We start from the raw sequence: 12,286 nt of genomic DNA, 5'->3' as shown, positions 1-12,286 counted from the left end.
TTTTTTTTAAAGAGACAGAGTCTCACTTTGTTGCCTAGGCTAGAGTGCAGTGGCACAATGTCGGCTCACTGTAACCTCTGCCTCCCAGGTTGAAGCAGTTCTCCTGCCTCAGCCTCCTGAGTAGCTTGGGACTACAGGCGCATGCTACCATGCCCGGCTAATTTTTTTTTTTTGTATTTTAGTAGGAGCAGGGTTTCATTGTGTTGCCCAGGCTGGTCTTGAACTCTTGAGCTCAGGCAGTCCGCCCGCCTCGGCCTCCCAAAGTGCTAGGATTACAGGCATGAGCCACCGTGCCTGGCAGAAAATAAGCTTTTATAATAAAAAAGAACAGCTTCTAATTAACTTCATTAAATTTTCTTCCTTTTTAGCAATAAAATATCTCTGAGAGGGAGTGTGTATAAATACAGTATTTGCGGGCCAGGAGCAGTGGCTCACATCTGGAATGCCAGCACTTTGGGAGGCCGAGATGGGCAGATCACCTGAGGTCAGGAGTTCGAGACCAGCCTGGCCAACATAGTGAAACCCTATCTGTACTAAAAATACAAAAATAAGCCGAGTGTGATGGTGTGCGCCTGTAGTCCCAGCTGCTTGGGAGACTGAGGCAGGAGAATCACTTGAACCCAGAAGGTGGAGGTTGCACTGAGCCCAGATAGTGCCACTGTACTCCAGCCTGGACGACAGAGTGAGTGAGACTCTGTCTCAAAGAAAAAAAAAAAAAAGACAAAAAATAAACCAGTATTTACCCATATAAACACTAGACGTAAATTGCATGACTTTTAAGCCAGGCACAGTATCTTCGTTTCAGTTACTTGGTTTTTTTTTTTTGTGGCTGTGTGGGCACCTATGCGCGTGTGCATCTGTGTGAGTCTAGGGTAAACGCTAGTTATGTAAAGAGTGTATGGAGTCTTTAGAATTCAAATAGAATTGGTTCCCTTCAAAGTAATTAATTTCTAGTAGTTAAAGTTAGTGCTGGTTGGCTCTTGTTACTTTTTTTTCTTCAAAGCCACTGTTGGCCTCTTGGTGTCACTTTGAAAGGTTTAGAGTATTTCTTAGAAGAAATCTTGCTAAGAAGTGACTACTTAAAATATCACTCTCCAAGCTGTTCTTAGCTGAAAGACTCATAGTACAAGTGCTTTATGTGCCTCCTGTTCTACAAAGCTAATATAAAAAAGAAGATAGGAAAATACGTTAAGATCAGGGCCACAAATTATTTAAAAATGTTTTGTCTGCTTTCCTTGTTAGCCCCTTTCATTTGGCTTAAAGCCCTGAAAAGTTTAAAGGCACATGCTTTAGCAGATTTTATTTACATATCAAGAGATCAGTCCGTTAATCAAGGATTCTAGAAAAGGATGTTTGTAGTACAGAGGAAGGCTCACTGACCTTGGGCTTCTGGGCTCTATTTCTAAATTGGTTTGATTTATGATCTTGCATAACCTGTTTGCTCCACCTGTAGGTTGGCAGCTTTGTTACTGTTCATGACCTAGAAAAGGATGGATTTTTAAAAAAGAGAAGTTGTAGTTGGAAAGTACTTTGAGAGTTTGACAGAAAGGTACTTTGTTCACACAATTGGTTTTTTAACTTTTAAAATCAAGGACCCTTTTCACTTAAGATTCCTTTTTTTTGAGACAAAGTCTTGCTCTTTCGCCCAGGCTGGAGTGCAGTGGCCAGATCTCAGCTCACTGCAAGCTCCGCCTCCCGGGTTCATGCCATTCTCCTGCCTCAGCCTCCCAAGTAGCTGGGACTACAGACGGCCGCCACCTCGCCCGGCTAGTTTTTTGTATTTTTAGTAGAGACGGGGTTTCACCGTGTTAGCCAGAATGGTCTCGGTCTCCTGACCTCGTGATCCGCCCGTCTCGGCCTCCCAAAGTGCTGGGATTACAGGCTTGAGCCACCGCGCCTGGTCTCCCTTAAGATTCTTTAATGTTTTATGTGTAGTAAACTTGACAGCTTCCAGGGAAGTTAAAATAGTAGTGAATACTAGCTTATTTCTACAACAAATGAATTGTATTTAGATATGTGACTCTTCATCTTTGTCTTAGAAAACTGAAGCATAGAAAAACATACCCTTGATTATAACAAGTTTGTAAACCTGACAAAGGAAATCTAGAAAGTGCTTCTGTATATAGAGTGATAACGAATCCTACCTTCTTGACAGGAATTAGGATAACTTGAGATGTATTTAAATTGTAGCTTTATATTCTCATTAGACATTATATAGTACTTGATCCATAGGTGTGGGATAGCAGAATGGCAGAGGGAGGAATTTGATAGTGATTTGGGTGAGCTTTAATCCAAAGAAAGGCAAAATTTGGTGGGCTAGAAGTAGCATTGGATTGGGCCAGAACTCTGATGCCACAACTTCTTAGAGCTGAGATTCAAACATTTATCTTCTTTGGAATTACTTTTTTCTACCTGTAAGATAAAGATGTTGAACTAGATAATTTCCCAGGACCTTTTCAGGTCTAAGATTCTGAGAGCTTGCCCTTGTTTCTCTCTTTAGGAAGATAGAAAAGAGGAATTGTTCTGGCTTTTTTAGGATATACTAGAGAGCGTCTAAATGATATCCTTTTAGATTGACTTTCCCCCTGTGATTTAGAGATTTTGTAACTTTTCATTGGGTTTTTTTTTTTTTTTTTTTGGGGAGACGGAGTCTGGCTCTGTCACCAGGTTGGAGCGCAGTGGCGCAATCTTGGCTCACTGCAAACTCCGCCTCCTGGGTTCAAGCGATTCTCCTGCCTCAGCCTCCTGAGTGGCTGGTACATGCCACCACACGCCCAGCCAATTTTTGTATTTTCATTACACGGGTTCACCACGTTGGCCAGGATGGTCTCTATCTCTTGACCTTGTGATCTGTCTGCCTCGGCCTCCCAGAGTGCTATGATTACAGGTGTGAGCCACCGCGCCTGGCCTCATTGCGTTATTTAAAGTGACTTATTCACTGTCTGCAGCTGCCCAGGACATTTAAGTGTCCATAAGAGTTTGTGGGATGGTAATGCTGGAGTCAGGGCAAGTATTAGCCTGACTCTAGTATGGAGACTAAATCTGTTCAATTGTTTTCCACATCTTTTCATTATGGCAAACAGTGTCTCAATAGAATTGGAGGCTTTTGAATACCTAAAAGTAATTCTAGAATCCACAGCTTTGGGAGGGCTACCTTGACACTGGCTGTTCCTTGCAATTAGAATGCCATAAAAGCAGCGTAGTTGACTCCAAAATGAATTGAATTTTGGGAAGACGTCTGTCAGCAAAATCATATAGACTTTCTTGCTGAAGGGATGAAAAATTAATAATGCCTTGAGGTATATTAATATAAAAATATCTGACCAAGCAGTGTAATTAATTCCCCTTTTTCCTCAAAATGTAGCTTTTTTTTTTTTTGAGATGGAGTCTCACTCTGTCGCCCACGCTGGAGTGTAGTGGTGCGATCTCAGCTCACTGCAACCTCGATCTCCTGGGTTCAAGCAGTTCTCCTGCCTCAGCCTCCCAAGTAGCTGGAACTGTAGGAGTGTGCCACCATGCCCAGCTAATTTTTGTGTTTTTTTTTTTAGTAGAGACAGGGTTTCACTATGTTGGCCAGGCTGGTTTTGAACTCCTGACTTCCAGTGATCCACCTGCCTTGGCGTCCCAAAGGACTGGGATTACAGGCGTGAGCCACTGCGTCTGGCCAAAATGTAACTTTCAAGTACAATAACAATAGTAAAAACACCCTAGTTCCCTTAACTTTTTGGGCAATTTTTTTTTGGACATCTTGCTCTTAAAAGGAAATGTTTATTTTAGAAGAAACAGCTAGCCATGCCAAGTGGCCTGGAGGAAGAAGATCTTGGTAAATGGCTTATATTAGGTTAATGGCTGCTAGAGGTAAAGTGACCTTTTTATCAGTATTGTTTGAGGAAGCTCCTGGGACCCAAAATAATAATTTTTGGATTGGGAGCGGGCACTTTGAGAAACGAGATAGGAGAAGGTGTTTTCTAACCCTGGAAATGTCATATCTGACATTTTGAACGTGGTTCCCAGGTCAGTCCTGACTTTGAGACCAAAGTACAAACCCCACCCATTCTTCTATCTGTCTTATGACCTGCACTGGAAAGACCAGGAACCTACTACTGTGTGTAGATGTTAAGCTGTCTTGGAATGTTTGAATGCAGCATATCATATGTTTGCAGCAGAAGATCCACATGCTGTTACTTTGTCTTCATTAAATTTCTTCCCTTTCATCAACCTCCTTTGACTCTTTTATCCATATTAACATGCTTTATTGGAGGGGAGACTATAATAAACAGTAACACTTTTCAATATAATGATCTATATGATATCATTATCCATATGATTCTCCCAATAGGTTTTTGAGAGGTATTATTCTCATTTTTTTTAGATGAGCAGAATGAGCCCTAAGGTTAAATGACTCCAGCTAAGTTCTTAAGTGTCAAGATGGGGATTATCTTCAAATTCTTTTTTTTTCTAGGCTCGGAAGTAATAATAGCTACAAAATATTGAGTGTATACAATTTTCGCAGAACTTTGCTAATCACCTCATGTATGTTACAGTTTTTACAGTGGTCCTGCAATATTATGATGCCCTTTTTTTAAGATGAGGTGAACAAGGATTAGAGAGGTTAATGTAATCATTAAGACTATGTTTGAACCCAGATCTCTTACTACTAAAATCCTGAATTTTTCTGGTTGGTTTCTGCATATTCAGAGTCTACTTATTCAAAATTTAGCTTCAGATATCAGCTCCCCTAGTAAAGCTTTTTTGTTCCCTCCCATTAGAAGCTGTGAAGGGGAATTCAAGTAGCAAGTGATCTGTAGTATTCTTACAGAGATGATACAAATGATGATCTGGGCTTTATCTTCTGCATACTGGACTTCAAGTGCTGTTTCAACAGTCATAGCCCAGTTTGTTTTATACATAATGATTCGTGTATATACAGTGATGTTTTCTTTTTTCTCATACAAAAGTTTGTTGAGGGTGGGGCTTCAGCTAATAATGTGCTTTGTAAACAGTAGCTGCTAAATATATTGTGTTGAAAGAATCATATATCAGTAAATATTTTTTCCTAAGCATGGGTTCCTTTTTACTTTTCCTTTTACATCAGAAATTGGTATCCCTATCTATTCCCCAAGGGAGCTCAGTTCAATTTAGTAAATATTGGTTGTATTTTCTGTTCACATGACTTTTTTATCCTCAGGGATGTTGGGGTGTAGAGGGAGAGAATAAGGAACAGACAAAACTGAAAGCATATATTCAGGCTGTCTGCAAATATATACATTTAAAAGCTATTCATTAGCTACTTTTGCAAAAATAAAGTAGAGAATACAAACAATAAATCAGCAGTGCTGTTATCCAAGTTGAATCCGATATATAAAGGCATTTTTAAATAAAGGATCTTTTGTTTAATATAGTTGTTACAGATCGATAGTACTTGCTCTGGGCCATCTGTTGGAGCACAGAAACATATCCTCATTATATGTACAGTAACCAGACATAATGATGTTTAGAAAAATAGAATTACTTTTGTTACATTGCTTTCTCAAGCTGGTGTTAAACTATGTTGTGTGTAATTCCTTGGTTACTGTAACCTTGCTAATAAAGAACCAGAACATCAAAGCAAATACATTGTATTTTGATTAATTAGTATATGATGTGGTTCTCATTGTAGTGAAGCATGTAGCAAACATTTATTTTTTGTATTGTAGTCCCTATATACATAGCAGGCATATTTATGAAATATTTATTTCCTATAATGAAGGAAAAGGGGAACTTGTCCATACTGAGATCCTTGTCTTGTCAGATCAAAAATTTTAAAATACCCTGAGGCTGACTGGTTGTGGGTTCATTAGAGTATTTGGTCCCATCTTGATGCAGATTATTCTTTGTTATCTCATTCGGGCTGTTTGCTTCCTGCTTTGGGCATGTGAGGGGGTCATGAAGCAATCTAGATGTTTTCATCATTGTATTTGTGAACTTTACAGTATCCTGAGGGGTCTGGAGCTTATCTGTATACTGGGCTCGCAAGTACTGTAATATGTAATTATTAAAGTGAAGACCTATTATAAAATGAATATGGTTATGCTATAGATCAAACCATATAGTCAAAACAAATTGTTATACCAAAAAGATACTTGCACTTGCATGTTTATTGCAACATTGTTCACAATAGCACAAACATGGAATCAGCTTTGGTGCCCAGCAACAGTGAATTGGATAAGGAACATGTGGTACACCTACACCCATAAAAAAAGAATGAAATTATGTCCTTTGCAGCAACATGGTTGCAGCTGGAGTCCATTATCCTAAGTGAGTTATCACTGGAATAGAAATCCAGATACCACATGTTCTCACTTATAAGTGGGAACTAAACATTGAGTACACATAGACATAAAGAAGGGAACAGTAGACACTGAGGACTCCAAAAGGGGGAAGGGAAGAAGGGAGGCAAGGGTTGAAAAACTTACTTATTGGGTAACTATGTTCACTATTTGGGTGACAGGTTCAGTTGAAGCCCAAACCTCAGCATCACACAATATATTATAGCCATGTAACAAACCTGCACATTTGCTCTCTGAATCTTAAAAAAAAAAAAACCGGTGTAGTTTATTCATATATAAAAACATATGACCTTATTTATAGGTAACCTATAGATAATATAACACCCCTTATATGCTGTTCCTGTATCATGCAGAAAAGCCTGATTCACTCTGGGAATTTCATCATTTTATCAACATACTTTACTGTCAATCTGTCAGGTTTTATGAAGATAGTAGAGAAGAGAAATTTCTTGGCTCTCTTCCATTAACGAAATGGGAAGGTATAAAGAAAGCTTTACTTTCAGATTCAGAAGGGCATGTGTATGGGAGCTTGTTCAGGTTAATTCATGACAAAATAACATGGAGTGTAAGGTGTTAACAGTATTTCTGAATGTTCTTTAATGGACTTGCTTTATGAAAGTATGAATGATATCTTTTGAAGTGCTTGGTTTCTAGGATGAAGTCGTAGCCAGACAGGGTTGTGTTCTTTGGTGTGTGCAGAAAACAGGAAACCCCTGTGCGTTTTGAAGTTTAATGGTAGTCATCAAGTTAGCAATTCTGTCTAATATCTAATTTGTGGTTGTCCTAAAATTTGTTTATTTATTTATGTTTTTGAGACAGAGGCTTGCTCTGTTGCCCAGGCTGGAGCGCAGTGGCACTATCTTGGCTCACTGCAACTTCCACCTCCTGGGTTTAAGCGAAAATTCTCGTGCCTCAGCCTCCCAAGTGACTGGGATTATAGGCGCCTGCCACCCCACCTGGCTAATTTTGTACCTAATAGAGGCAGGGTTTCACCATATTGGCCAGGTTGGTCTCAAAAATCTGGGCTCAAGTGATTCGCCCACTTCAGCCTCCCAAAGAGCTAGGATTACAGGCATGAGCCACCGCACCCGGCCTGGTTGTCCAAAAATTTAAAAGCTACCAAATTCTTCTTATCTTGACTTGATTACTCTTTTTGCTCTTACTGTCCCCAGCAGCCTACAGTGGATCTTCAGGGCAGCCTCAATACCCTTTGGATACATAAAACTTAAACTTTTGATACTATATGTACAGATTTGGATCTGTTTGTGTTTTAATTTTAATTTTAAATTTTCTTTTCTTCATGTACCACACAGGAGACTTAATGAATTCTGTTTTCATTTAGCTTTTGCACTCAACTCTCTCTGCAGAATAGATTCCTAATTAAAAGAACTCCAGTGATAGACTGGCTTATGTATACTTAGTGAATTCATTCTCGATCGTCATAATGGGCAGTGACTCTTTTGAAATTATATAGCTTTTGTTTTATTTAAAATTTTTTGAGATGGAGCCTTACTATGTTGCCCAGGCTGGATTACAGTGGCATGATCTCAGCTCACCGCAACCTCCGCCTCCCAGGTTCAAGCAATTCTCCTGTCTCAGCCTCCCAAGTAGGAGGGACTACAGGTGCATGCCATGACGCCTGGCTAACTTTTTGTATTTTTAGTAGAGACAGGGTTTCACCACATTGGTCAGGCTGGTCTCGAACTCCTGACCTCAGGTGATCCACCTGCCTCAGCCTCCCAAAGTGCTGGGATTACAGGCTTGAGCTACCATGCCTGACCAGCCTTTAATTGTTTTTATTTTTATTTTTTTGAGATGGAGTCTTGCTCTGTCATCCAGGCTTGAGTGCAGTGGCGAGATCTCGGCTCACTGCAACCTCCGCCTCCCAGGCTCAGATGATTCTCCTGCCTCAGCCTCCCAAGTAGCTGGAATTACAGGCATGCACCACCACACCCAGCTAATTTTTGTATTTTTAGCACAGGTGGGATTTTACCATGTTGGCCAGGCTGGTCTTGAACTTTTGACCTCAGGTGATCCACCGCCTCGGCCTCCCAAAGTGCTGGGAATTCAGGTGTGAGCCACTGTGCCTGGTAAAATTATATAGCTTAAAAAAAACAAAACAAAACAAAAAAAAAAACTTGCTTTGAAAGCTGAGAGACATCTAAGCAGCAATTTTGTCCTTGCACCCACTTCCACAGTTCCTTTTCTTACCATTTCATGTCTGGATTACTACATTGGCCTCTTTGCTTAGACTCCCAACATTGATTTGCTTTCTTTTACCCCATTTTATGGTGGACTGTCAGATCAATCTTTTAAAGATAAATTTTATAATGTTACTACCTGTTGCCTATTGGATTAAAGCCCTAGGGGTGCTTTTTGTAGTCTCACTGGCAGCTGACATTAGTGATTTTTCACCCTCTTCTTATTGTTACCCTGTGTTGATGGCCAGTTTGCAGGTGTGCACCTGCTCCGCTTGCTTTCACTTCTGCCTACCTTTGTTCATTGTAGAAGGTCCTTTGCACCGTCTCACTCACTCTAAATCAGGGTTGTCCAGTCTTTTGGCTTCCCTGGACCACATTGGAAGAATGTGATCTTGGGCTACACATAAAATACACAATCACTAATGATAGCTGAACTAGAAAAAAAAAAAAAAAAAGAAAAAAATTGCAAAATAAAATCTCATAATCTTTTAAGCAAGTTTATGACTTTGTATTGGGCCACATTCAAAGCAGTTCTGGGCTGCAAGTTGGACAGACTTGCTCTAAATTCTGTTCCCTTCTTTAAGATAGTTCTTGACCATCCTATCCCAGGCTCATTTCTTCATTGGTGGTTGGTTGCTCTTCCTTTCTTCATCTGTAGTAAGCTGTGAATTCTAACAGTCTATACTACATTATTAGGCAGTGTGCTTATCTTAAAATTACTTATCCGTTTGACTCTGGTTTTTCTTTTTGATCTTTTAAGTTCCTTCAGGGCAAAGAATGTCTTTTACTGCTTTTTTTGTTTTTTTCCAGTAGTGTCTAATGCAGGTTGTGCATTTTACGGTATGTGCAAGTAGTACTTTTGGACATCAGCAAGTACTTCAAATACTGAAATTCATTTTTTCAATAGTCAGAAAAGCAATGTTCCCAGTTATGGGAGAGAAGATCAGATTACCTCATCTTGTCCTATACTCTGCAGGCTCCTTGATTTCATCCTTAGTGGTGGAAGTGTTATTTAAAGGCATTAGATACAAGTATTAACAGTGCTTAGAAAAGGTACTTAATAACCTGGGAAAACCTTTAAAAAATCTGTTAATTTATATACTGCATAATTATTAAAAAAATCTGTTGATTATAATTATGCAACAGATTAAAGTTTGCTTTTTTAAAAAGCAGTATATTAGATTTCAGCCAAAAGAGGTATTTTGTTAAAACACCACCATGTCTATGGAAGTCTGTTTTCAGTAGTAACCAGTTGCAACAGTAGGTTAAAAATTTTAAGCAGTAATTACTATATGCCAGATTGTGATGATACTTAGTAGAGAAATACAAAGAAAATCATTGCAGATGTTGATTCTTAGACAGTTTTTTTGGTGATTTGAATTAAATTAATGAGAACATAGATTTTAACGTTTAAAAATAATCTTTACATGTAAGTATTGAGTAGCATTAAAGTGGATGCAGGAAGAAATCCACTTTGCTTATATGTGGATTATTTTTAATACCATGAATATATACATATATGTAAATGTGAAATGAGAATTTGGAAGATCTTATTCCTTCACTGAAAGAGACGGTGAAAACTTAAAAATTCTTTGCTTTATATACTTATTTTTAGTTAAAAAAAAAACTGGCTTGTGATGGAACACTGAACATTTTTAATATTCCTTATTTAAGCAACAATTTTCAAAATGAGTTGGAAATTTATTACAGGTTGGGTATCTCTTATCCAAAATACTTGGGACCAGAAATGTTTGGGAATTTTTTGATTTTTGGAATATTTGCATTATGGTTACTAGCTGAAGAGCCTAATCCAGAAACATGAAATCTGAAATGCTCCAGTGAGCATTTCCTTTGACTGTCACACTGACACTCAAAAAGTTTTGGATTTTAGAGCATTTCAAATTTTGCATTTTTTTGGATTAAGGATGCTAATCCTGTATCAGCTTGCTTAAAAATATTTGAAACTTAGGACATGAGCTCTTTTCTTAAAATTGCTATTAACTTTTGCCCTTTTGAAATTACATTGAAGTGGCCAGGCGCAGTGGCTCACGCCTGTAATCCCAGCACTTTGGGAGGCTGAGGCGGGTAGATCACGAGGTCAGGAGATCAAGACCGTCCTGACTAACACGGTGAAACCCCGTCTCTACTGAAAATACAAAAAATTAGCAGGGCATGGTGGCAGGTGCTGGTATTCCCAGCTACTCGGGAGGCTGAGGCAGGAGAATGGCGTGAACCTGGGGGGCGGAGCTTGCAGTGAACTGAGATTGCCCCGTTGCACTCCAGCCTGGGCAACAGAGCGAGACTCTGTCTCAAAAAAAAAAAAAAGAAAGAAAAATTATGTTGAAGTGAAATCTGTCTGCTTGAGAGATATGCCTTATTTATTTCAGACCACCATACTCTCAGTTTTTATATGTTAGAAAATTAGTTGAAAATCATAACAAAAATATAGTTTGAAACAAGTAATCCACAATCCCAGTGCACTAGCAAACACCCTTCTGCTTTTATTTTTCTTTCCAGTCTTGATCCAAAAGGGAAGAATGCATGAGGAGAAGCAGTCTTTACATGTACAATTTTGTATTTTACTTTTAAAATTTAATGTTATTTTATAAATATTATGTGTAGTCATTATGGCTATTTTTGGTGAGCCTGCATTGTTGTGCTACAACTTGCTTGCTTATTCATTTATTTAAAGAGACAGGGTCTCACTGTGTTGCACAGGCTAGTCTTGAATTCCTGGCCTCAAGTGATCCTTCTGCCTACCAATATGCTGGGATTACAGGTATGCTCCACTGCATCAGGCCCACAGCTAATTTATTGTTGAATACTTAGTTTGCAGTTTGCTTTCAACTTTTTTTTCCCCCCGAGACAGCGTCTTGCTCTGTTGCCCAGGCTGGAGTGCAGTGGTGCGATTTTGGCTCACTGTAACCTCCGCTTCCTGCGTTCAAGCGATTCTTCTACCTCCGCCTCCCGAGTAGCTGGGATTACAGGCGCCTGGCCACTACACCTGGCTGATTTTTGTATTTTTAGTAGTGACAGGGTTTCACCATGTTGTCCAGGCTGGTCTCGAACTCCTGACGTCAAGCAATCCACCCGCCTCAGCCTCCCAAGGTGCTGGGATTACAGTCCTGCTTTCAGCTTATCTTATTCTTTTTTTAAATTTTAATTTTTAAAAATAGAAATGGGGTCTTGACATGTTCATGTTATTCAGGCTGGTCTCGAACTCCTAAAGTGACCCTCCCACCTCAGCCTCCTAAAGTGCCAGGGTTATAGGCATGAGCCACTGCATTCAGTCTCAGCCTCAACTTTTTTTTATTTTACAAACACTTTGAATGTAGATTTTTTTTTTTTTTTTCTTTGAGACTGGATCTTGTTCTGTTGCCCAGGCTGGAGTGCAGTGGCGCAGTCATGGCTCACTGCAACCTTGACCTCCCGGGCTCAGATGATCCTCCCACCTCAGTCAACCTCCTGAATAGCTAGGACCACAGGCATGTGCTACCACACTTGGCCTTTTTTTTTTTTTTTTTAAAGTTTTTGTAGAGATGGGGTGTCATGTGTTTCCCGGGCTGGTCTTGAACTCCTAGACTCAAGCTATCCTTCTGCCTCAGCCTCCCAAAAGTGCTGGGATTACAGGAATCAGCCACCACACTTGGCTATGACTCTTGATACGTATGTAGTTTCTGAAGCCCTTCGAAAAGAATTATGCTAACCAGGAATGGATGAACTTGGCTTTTTTTTTTTTTTTTTTTTTTTTTTTTT

At 39.4% G+C, this 12,286-nt stretch overlaps 1 protein-coding gene across 14 annotated transcripts in view; it reads left to right on the top strand.

Annotated features, from left to right (window-relative positions):
* PUM1 (pumilio RNA binding family member 1) overlaps positions 1-12,286 on the top strand; it is a 144,015-nt gene that overhangs the window by 44,591 nt on the left and 87,138 nt on the right. The gene's annotated exons all lie outside the window — the stretch shown is intronic.

Source organism: Rhinopithecus bieti, unplaced genomic scaffold (genome assembly GCF_001698545.2).
Source record: "Rhinopithecus bieti isolate Rb0 unplaced genomic scaffold, ASM169854v2 scaffold_44592, whole genome shotgun sequence".
NCBI lineage: Eukaryota > Metazoa > Chordata > Mammalia > Primates > Cercopithecidae > Rhinopithecus > Rhinopithecus bieti.
The sequence above is the reverse complement of the archived record's forward strand: the minus strand, read 5'-3'. Positions and strand labels throughout refer to the sequence as shown.